This window comes from Theropithecus gelada, chromosome 11, assembly GCF_003255815.1.
Source record: "Theropithecus gelada isolate Dixy chromosome 11, Tgel_1.0, whole genome shotgun sequence".
NCBI lineage: Eukaryota > Metazoa > Chordata > Mammalia > Primates > Cercopithecidae > Theropithecus > Theropithecus gelada.
The window spans coordinates 82,572,441-82,580,792 of record NC_037679.1 but is presented as its reverse complement, the minus strand read 5'-3'; the positions used below and the strand labels follow the sequence as shown (position 1 = coordinate 82,580,792).

The 8,352-nt window shown below is 46.1% G+C and overlaps 1 protein-coding gene across 2 annotated transcripts in view; it reads left to right on the top strand.

Annotated features, from left to right (window-relative positions):
• SBNO1 (strawberry notch homolog 1) overlaps positions 1 to 8,352 on the top strand; it is an 80,920-nt gene that overhangs the window by 2,637 nt on the left and 69,931 nt on the right. The gene's annotated exons all lie outside the window — the stretch shown is intronic.

Here is an 8,352-nt window from a genome sequence, read left to right as displayed (position 1 = left end):
TTTTTTTTTTTTTTTTTTTTTTTTTTTGAGACGGAGTCTGGCTCTGTCGCCCGGGCTGGAGTGCAGTGGCCGGATCTCAGCTCACTGCAAGCTCCGCCCCCCGGGTTTACACCATTCTCCTGCCTCAGCCTCCCGAGTAGCTGGGACTACAGGCGCCCGCCGCCTCGCCCGGCTAGTTTTTTTTTGTATTTTTTTAGTAGAGACAGGGTTTCACCGTGTTAGCCAGTATGGTCTCGATCTCCTGACCTCGTGATCCGCCCGTCTCGGCCTCCCAAAGTGCTGGGATTACAGGCTTGAGCCACCGTGGCCGGCCTATACCCAGCCTTCTTAAAAATTTTTTATTTTTTATTTTTTTGAGACAGAGTCTTGTTCTGTCGCCCAGGCTGGAGTGCAGTGGTGTGATCTCTGCTCACTGCAACCTCCGCCACCCAGGTTCAAGCTGTTCTCCTGCCTTAGCCCCCAAAGTAGCTGGGATTACTGGTGTGTGCCACCACTGGCTAAGTTTTGTTTTGTTTTTTTTGTTTTTTTTGGTTTTTTTTGAGACAGTCTCACTCTGTTGTCCAGGCTGGAGTGCAGTGGCGCTATCTCAGCTCACTGCAAGCTCCGCCTCCCGGGTTCACACCATTCTCCCGCCTCAGCCTCCTGAGTAGCTGGGACTACAGACGCCTGCCACCACGCCTGGCTAATTTTTTGTATGTTTAGTAGAGACAGGGTTTCACAATGTTAGCCAGGATGGTCTCGATCTCCTGACCTCGTGATCCACCTGACTTGGCCTCCCAAAGTGCTGCGATTACAGGCGTGAGCCACCACACCCGGCCTAATTTTTGTATTTTTAGTGGAGACGAGGTTTTCACATTTTGGCCAGGATGGTTTCAATCTCTTGACCTTGTGATCTGCCTGCTTCAGCCTCCCAAAGTGCTGGGATTATAGGCGTGAGTCTCTGCGCCCGGCCAATTTTTGTATTTTTAATAGGGACGGGACTTCACCATGATGGCCAGGATGGTCTCGATCTGATCTGGTGGTCTGTCCACCTTGGCCTCCCAAAGTGCTGAGATTACAGGCGTGAGCCACTGTGCCCAGCCTTTGTGTTTTTAAGTGCCTTGCTGAAAGTACTATTTAAAAAGGGGCAGCGTGCAGATTCATTTTTTGCTTTAAAAAGTGGTTTGCCTCGACCGAGCTCAGTGGTGCATGCCTGTAATCCCAGTACTTTGGGGGGCTAAGACTGGTGGATCACGAGGGCAGGAGATCCAGACCATCCTGGCTAACAACCCCTGTCTATTAAAAATGCAAAAAGTTAGATGGGTGTGGTGACCTGCGCCTGTAATCCCAGCTACTCCGGAGGCTGAGGCAGGAGAATCACTTGAACCCGAGAGGCAGAGGTTGCAGTGAGCCGAGATTGGGCCACTGCACTCCAGCTTTGGTGACACAGCGAGACTCTGTCTCAAAAGAAAAAAAAAAGTGGTTTGTCTCAAAGAGTTTAGCTACAGATATGTTTGGGCATTTCTTAGTATCTAAATTGAGCTTTGATTTGTAACTTACCACCTGTGAAGATGGAGAACACTCAGGACTAGACTTACTGAGTAACCGCACATTCCATAAGGCTCTGTAGGTTCCCATGCTTTGCCTTTTTTTTTTTTGAGACGGTGTTTCTCTCTTGTCACCCAGGCTGGAGTGCAATGGCGCAACCTTGGCTCACCTGCAACCTCCGCATCCCAGGTTCAAGGAATTCTCCTGCCTCAGCCTCCCAAGTAGCTGGGATTAACAGGCGCCCACCACTATGCCTGGCTAATTTTTTTTGTATTTTCAGTAGAGACGGGGTTTCACCATGTTGGCCAGGCTGGTCTCGAACTCCTGACCTCAGGTGACCAACTGGCTTGGCCTCCCAAACTGCTGGGATTACAGGCTTGAGTCACCATGCCTGGCCAAAGATAATTTTTAAGAGTAATTACTTTTGCATTAAACACCAATTAATAACTGTCTAAAATGACGTAATCCTAAAGTTTTTGCAGTTATCTTTGTTTTTATATGCTGATTGACAGATCCAGTTTGTTGTGGCTTGAACTCACCAAGTAATAAGACAACCTTAGAGATTCCACTGAAATTTCCTTAAATGGAAAGGATGGGCTCTTGAAGATCAGGAATTCTCTTTTACAAATAAGATATGGTATGAAACATATCAAATTAACTTATTTATTGGGAGGCAATATATAGATTAGAGCAATATATAGATTAAATATTTTTATGGCATCCCGCAGTAAGAAATGTGGTTTACATTGTGACCTAGTGTATATATATACACATATAAATATATATATATATATTTTTTGAGACAGAGTCTCGCTCTGTTGCCCAGTCTGGAGTGCAGGAGTGCAATCTTGGCTCACCGCAACCTCCGTCTCCTGGGTTCAAGTGATTCTCCCACCTCAGCATTTCAAGTAACTGGGATTACAGGTGTGCCACGACGCCCAGCTAATTTTTTTGTGTATTTTTTTTTTTTTTTTTTTTTTTGAGACGGAGTCTCACGCTGTCGCCCAGGCTGGAGTGCAGTGGCGCGATCTCGGCTCACTGCAAGCTCTGTCTCCTGGGTTCACGCCATTCTCCTGCCTCAGCCTCCTGAGTAGCTGGGACTACAGGCGCCCGCCACCGCGCCCGGCTAATTTTTTGTATTTTTAGTAGCGACGGGGTTTCACTGTGGTCTCGATCTCCTGACCTTGTGATCCGCCCGCCTCGGCCTCCCAAAGTGCTGGGATTACAGGCGTGAGCCACCGCGCCTGGCCTTTTTTTATGTATTTAGTAAAGACATGTATGTATATGTTAACCAGTATATGTGTTGGCCAGGCCGGTCTCGAACTCCTGGCTTCAAGTGATCTCGTCTTGGCCTCCTAAAGTGCTGGGATTACAGGAGTGAGCCACTGCACTCAGCCTATACTGAGATATTTTAAAATGCTGATATAGTAGACTGGGTGCAGTGGCTCATGCCTGTAATCCCGACACTTTGGGAGGCTGAGGCGGGCTGATCACGAGGTCGGGAGATCGAGACTATCCTGGCTAACCCAGTGAAACCCTGTCTCTACTAAAAATACAAAAAAATTAGCTGGGCATGGTGGCGGGCACCTATAGTCTTGGCTACTTAGCAGGCTAAGGCGGAAGACTCACTTGAACCCGGGAAGCAGAGCTTGCAGTGAGCCAAGATCTCGCTACTGCACTCCAGCCTGGGTGACAGAGCGAGACTCTGTCTCAAAAAAACAAAACAAAACACTAAATTGATTTGACAACCTGCTAATGTGTTGTGATCAGTAGTTTGAAAAGTACTGGAACAGGGTTGGGAGTACAGGATCTTGGAGTGACTGTGGTGTCAGACCTTCTGAATTTGTAGTTCTATTCCAAGCTCACTTTGTTGTTACTTTGTTGTATTTCATTTTTCTAAGCCTTAGTTTCTTAACTGTGACAAAGGGATAATGGGTTAGCATTTGATACTCATGGTTATCTTGAGGGTTAAAAGAAAAAAGCCCAACCATACATGGGTTGAGCATCCCTAATCTGAATATTCAAAATCTGAGATGTTCAAAATCTGAAACTTTCAGCACTGACGTGATGCCACAAGTGGGAGATTCCACTCTTGCCCTCACATGAGTGATCACAGTCCAAAGTGCAGTCAACACTTTGTTTACGTTTTAAGGTATTGTATAAAATTATCTTCAGGCTATATGTATCAGGTGTATATGAAACATCAGTGTATTTTGTGTTTAGACTTGGGTTCCATCTCTAAGATACCTCATTATGTATGTGCAAGTATTCCAAAAAACCCTGGGTCACTTCTGGTTCCAAGTTTCAGATACGGGAAACTCAGCCTGTAGTGAGAATCAAGACAATTGATCGTCTGAATTTGACTAGTGATAATCAAGAAAGTTGTTTAATTCCCCCCAACTCAATTATTTGTGTATTGCTTTTGTAAGGGACTTTTGTGGCTTTATGTATAATTTGCACATTCCTTTGTAAGTATCTTCTTCCTGCAGGTTTTGCAGTGGGGTACTTGACCAAGCAAGGTCCTGTGAAGGGCAGGTGTTGAAAAGTACCGGTTGCATTCTTTGTTGTTTTTGTTTTGTTTTGTTTGTTTGTTTTTGAGATGGAGTCTCGCTCTTTCACCAGGTTGGAGTGCAGTGGTGCGACCTCAGCTCACTGTAACCTTCCGGGTTCAGGCGATTCTCCTGCCTCAGCCTCCTGAGTAGCTGGGACTACAGGCACCCGCGACCATGCCCAGCTAGTTTTTGTATTTTTAGTAGACATGGAGTTTCATCATGTTGGCCAGGATGGTCTCAATCTCTTGACCTCGTGATCTGCCTGCCTCAGCCTCCCAAAGTGCTAGGATTACAGGCGTGAGCCACCATGCCTGGCTGTTTGTTGTTTTGAGATGGAGTCCCGCTCTGTCGCCCGGGCTGGAGTGCAGTGGCGCAATCTCAGCTCACTGCAACCTTCGCCTCCTGGGTTCTGGTGATTCTCCTGCCTCAGCCTCTTATTACAGGCGCGCGCCACCATGCCTGGCTACTTTTTGTATTTTTAGTAGAGATGGGGTTTCACCCCATGTTGACAGGCTGGTCAGGTCTTGAACTCCTGACCTCAGGTGATCTGCCCATCTCAGCCTCCCAAAGTGCTGGGATTACAGGCGTGAGCCACCGTGCCCAGACCAGATTACATTCTTTTTTTTTTTTTTTTTTTGAGACAGAGTCTCGCTCTGTCCCCCTGGCTGGAGTGCAGTGGCGCGATCTCGGCTCACTGCAGGCTCTGCCTCCCGGGATCATGCCATTCTCCTGCCTCAGCCTCCTGAGTAGCTGGGACTACAGACGCCGCGCCTGGCTAATTTTTTGTATTTTTAGTAGAGACGGGGTTTCACCGTGGTCTCGATCTCCTGACCTTGTGATCCGCCCGCCTCAGCCTCCCAAAGTGCTGGGATTACAGGCGTGAGCCACAGCACCCAGCCTAGATTACATTCTTTTAGGTAAAGGAAATTCTTGTAAACTAGCTTATTGGTAACAGCTGTTTCTTTCTCCTGATGATCTTAAGTATCTACTGCGCACAGTAGACACTTAATATATGTTGATGAACTGCATCTCTAACTGGATCATTATCCTAAAATTCTTTTTTTGTTGTTGTTTTTTGGAGACAGAGTATCACTTTTGCTGCCCAGGCTGGAGTGCAGTGTCACGATCTCAGCTCTCTGCAACCTCCGCCTCCCAGATTTAAGTGATTCTTCTGCCTCAGCCTCCCAAGTAGCTGCTATTACAGGCATCCGCCACCACACCCGGCTAATTTTGTATTTCTAGTAGAGATGGGGTTTCTCCATTTGGTCAGGCTGGTCTCGAACTCCTGACCTCAGGTAATCTGCCCACCTCGGCCTCCAAAGTGCTGGGATTACAGGCGTGAGCCACCGTGCCCGACCCTATTATCTTAAAATTCTTAAACTAAATGTCAGTCATATCACAGCTGCATAAAAACAGATAAAGCTGAATCTTGAATCAGACATGCTTAGCAAAAAAATCCTTTTTGTTATTAGCTAAGGTGAAGATATTTGCTAAGTGATACTATCTGTGCACATTTAAAAATGTCCACCAGTTTGTTCTAGATTTAATAACTGATTGGTCAAGTTGGATGTGTAGCAGTAACAGTTCTAGATAAAAAGGGACTAGTATTTTATATAATTAATATGGGCAGGGCACGGTGGCTCATGCTTGTAATCCCAGCACTGTGGGAGGCTGAGGCGGATGGATCACTTGAGGTCAAGAGTTTGAGACCAGCCTGGCCAACATGGTAAAACCCGTCTCTACTAAAAATACAAAAAAATTAGCTGGGCGTGGTGGCACGTGCCTGTAATACCAGCTACTCTGGAGTCTGAGGCAGGAGAATCGCTTGAACCCAGCCGGGCATATTCAAGGTTGCAGTGAGCCGGGATGGTGCCATTGCACTCCAGCTTGGGTGATAGAACGAGACTCCATCTTAAAAAAACAAACAAAAAAACCCAAAGACTAGTATGAAAGTTAATTATTTAATGGATTGCTAACAAAGTTTGTATTCTGGGGAATAAAGTGCTGAATCAGTGATGTGGGAGTAAACGTCTTTTTTGGATGAAATACTAATATATATAAAAATGATAGTAGCTAGCTAGTAGTTAACATTTACTTACTCCTGGTATTATCACATTTACTTGACGCAGCAATCCTATGAAGGAAGTTCTATTTGTATTATTTTAAGATGAGGAAACTGAGTCAGAGAGGTTCTCACTTGACCATATCATACTACTAGTGGGCAGTGCAGCCAGTATTTGAACCTAGGTATTTTGTCCAACTCCATAATCTCCTCAGCCACTGTGGTGTGCTACCGCTGTCGTGGACATATCCCTCATGTCTGCTCAGAGCTGTAGAGATTCGTTGCAGGTCTGAGCAAGAGGAACCTTGTCCCCCTTGGTAACTTTCTGTGTTGGTATTCTGAATGGGAACTGTATCCTTTCATTCTTCTGGTTGGCTATTGTTTCTCAGTATTCTCTTCCTGCCAAAACTAGCTCTTAGTTTTTCTCTACTGCTGTGGCTTTGTGTCTTATTTATCATAGAAGTTTTCAGAGGTGTACTATTTTGAAATAGGTCATGTTTTCAAATGCATTAGTTTATTTTTCATTTTTGGGGCACAGGGTCTCACTCTGTCACCCAGCCTGGAATGCAGTGCCATGAACATGCCTCACTGCAGCTTCAACCTACTAGGCTCAAGGGATCCTCTTGTCTCAGCCTTCCAAGTAGCTGGGGCCACAGCCACATGTCACTGCGCCCAGCTAATTTTTCGAGGTTTGTTTTTAGTTATTTTTTTGAGACGGAGTCTCGCTCTGTCACCCAGGCTGGAGTGCAGTGGTATGATCTTGGCTCACTGCAACCTCCGCCTCCCGGGTTCAAGCGATTCTCCTGCCTCAGCCTCCTGAAATGCTGGGATTACAGGCGCCCACCACCACGCCTGGCTATTTTTTGTATTTTTAGAGGAGACGGGGTTTTACCATGTTGGCCAGGATGGTCTCAAACTCATGACCTCGGGTGAGCCACCGCGCCCAGCATTTTTAAATTTTTATTATTTTTTATTTATTTTTAAGAAACAGAGTCTCATCTGGGCGTGGTGGCTTATGCCTGTAATCCCAGCACTTTGGGAGGCTGAGGCGGGTGGATCACGAGGTCAGTAGATCGAGACCATCCTGGCCAACATGGTGAAACCCTGTCTCTACTAGAAGTACAAAAATTAGCTGGGCGTGGTGGTGTGGGCCTGTAGTTCCAGCCACTTGGGAGGGTGAGGCAGGAGAATTGTTTGAACCTGGGAGGCAGAGGGTGCAGTGAGCTGAGATCGCGCCACTGCACTCCAGCCTGGGCGACAGAGCAAGACTCTGTCTCAAAAAAAAAGGAAAAGAAACAGGGTCTCCCTTTGTTGCCTAGACTGGTTTCAAACTTCTGGACTGAAGTGATCCTCCTTCCTTAGCCTCCCAAAGTGCTCAGATTATAGGTGTGAGTCACCACACCCAGCTTTCAGATGTATTTATGATAAAAATTGAACTCTTTTTTTGTCCATTGTTTGAGAGAGAGAGACCTTCTGTGGTTAGTAACTTGGGTTTGTTAGACTGCTCCATGGTAAATGTCATCTGAGGTCTGTGAACTCCTTTGTAGACACACTAGCACAGTTCTCTTGTACCTCACAGTATTTAACATTTATATTGTGCTTTGTGGCTTCAGAGTGAAAATGTTTTTCCTCTTGTGAACAGGTCTTATTAGTAGAATGAGGAGGAGATTGGCTAATATGTTTTTAAGGGCTCTCAGCTTGAGCACCAAAATTCTGTGAGTCTGTAATAGTTTCAGAGTGGAAATATGATTAAATACTAAGAGTTTTTGCCTAATGGAGTTAGAGAATGGGATAGATGTTCTCTCTCTATCCCTTTTTCCTCCTTCACCCTGCAAAAAAAGAACAAATAGAGAATTTGTGCCTGTTTGGCTGAGAAATGATCCCTAGTATTCCATTTATGTATAAGATGTATATTAAGATTAAAATCTCTTTCATTAATAGCTTGTAAAAGACAGTGTCTTGGCCGGGCGCGGTGGCTCAAGCCTGTAATCCCAGCACTTTGGGAGGCCGAGACGGGCGGATCACAAGGTCAGGAGATCGAGACCATCCTGGCTAACCCGGTGAAACCCCGTCTCTACTAAAAAATACAAAAAACTAGCCGGGCGAGGTGGCGGGCGCCTGTAGTCCCAGCTACTCTGGAGGCTGAGGCAGGAGAATGGCGTGAACCCGGGAGGCGGAGCTTGCAGTGAGCTGAGATCCGGCCACTGCACT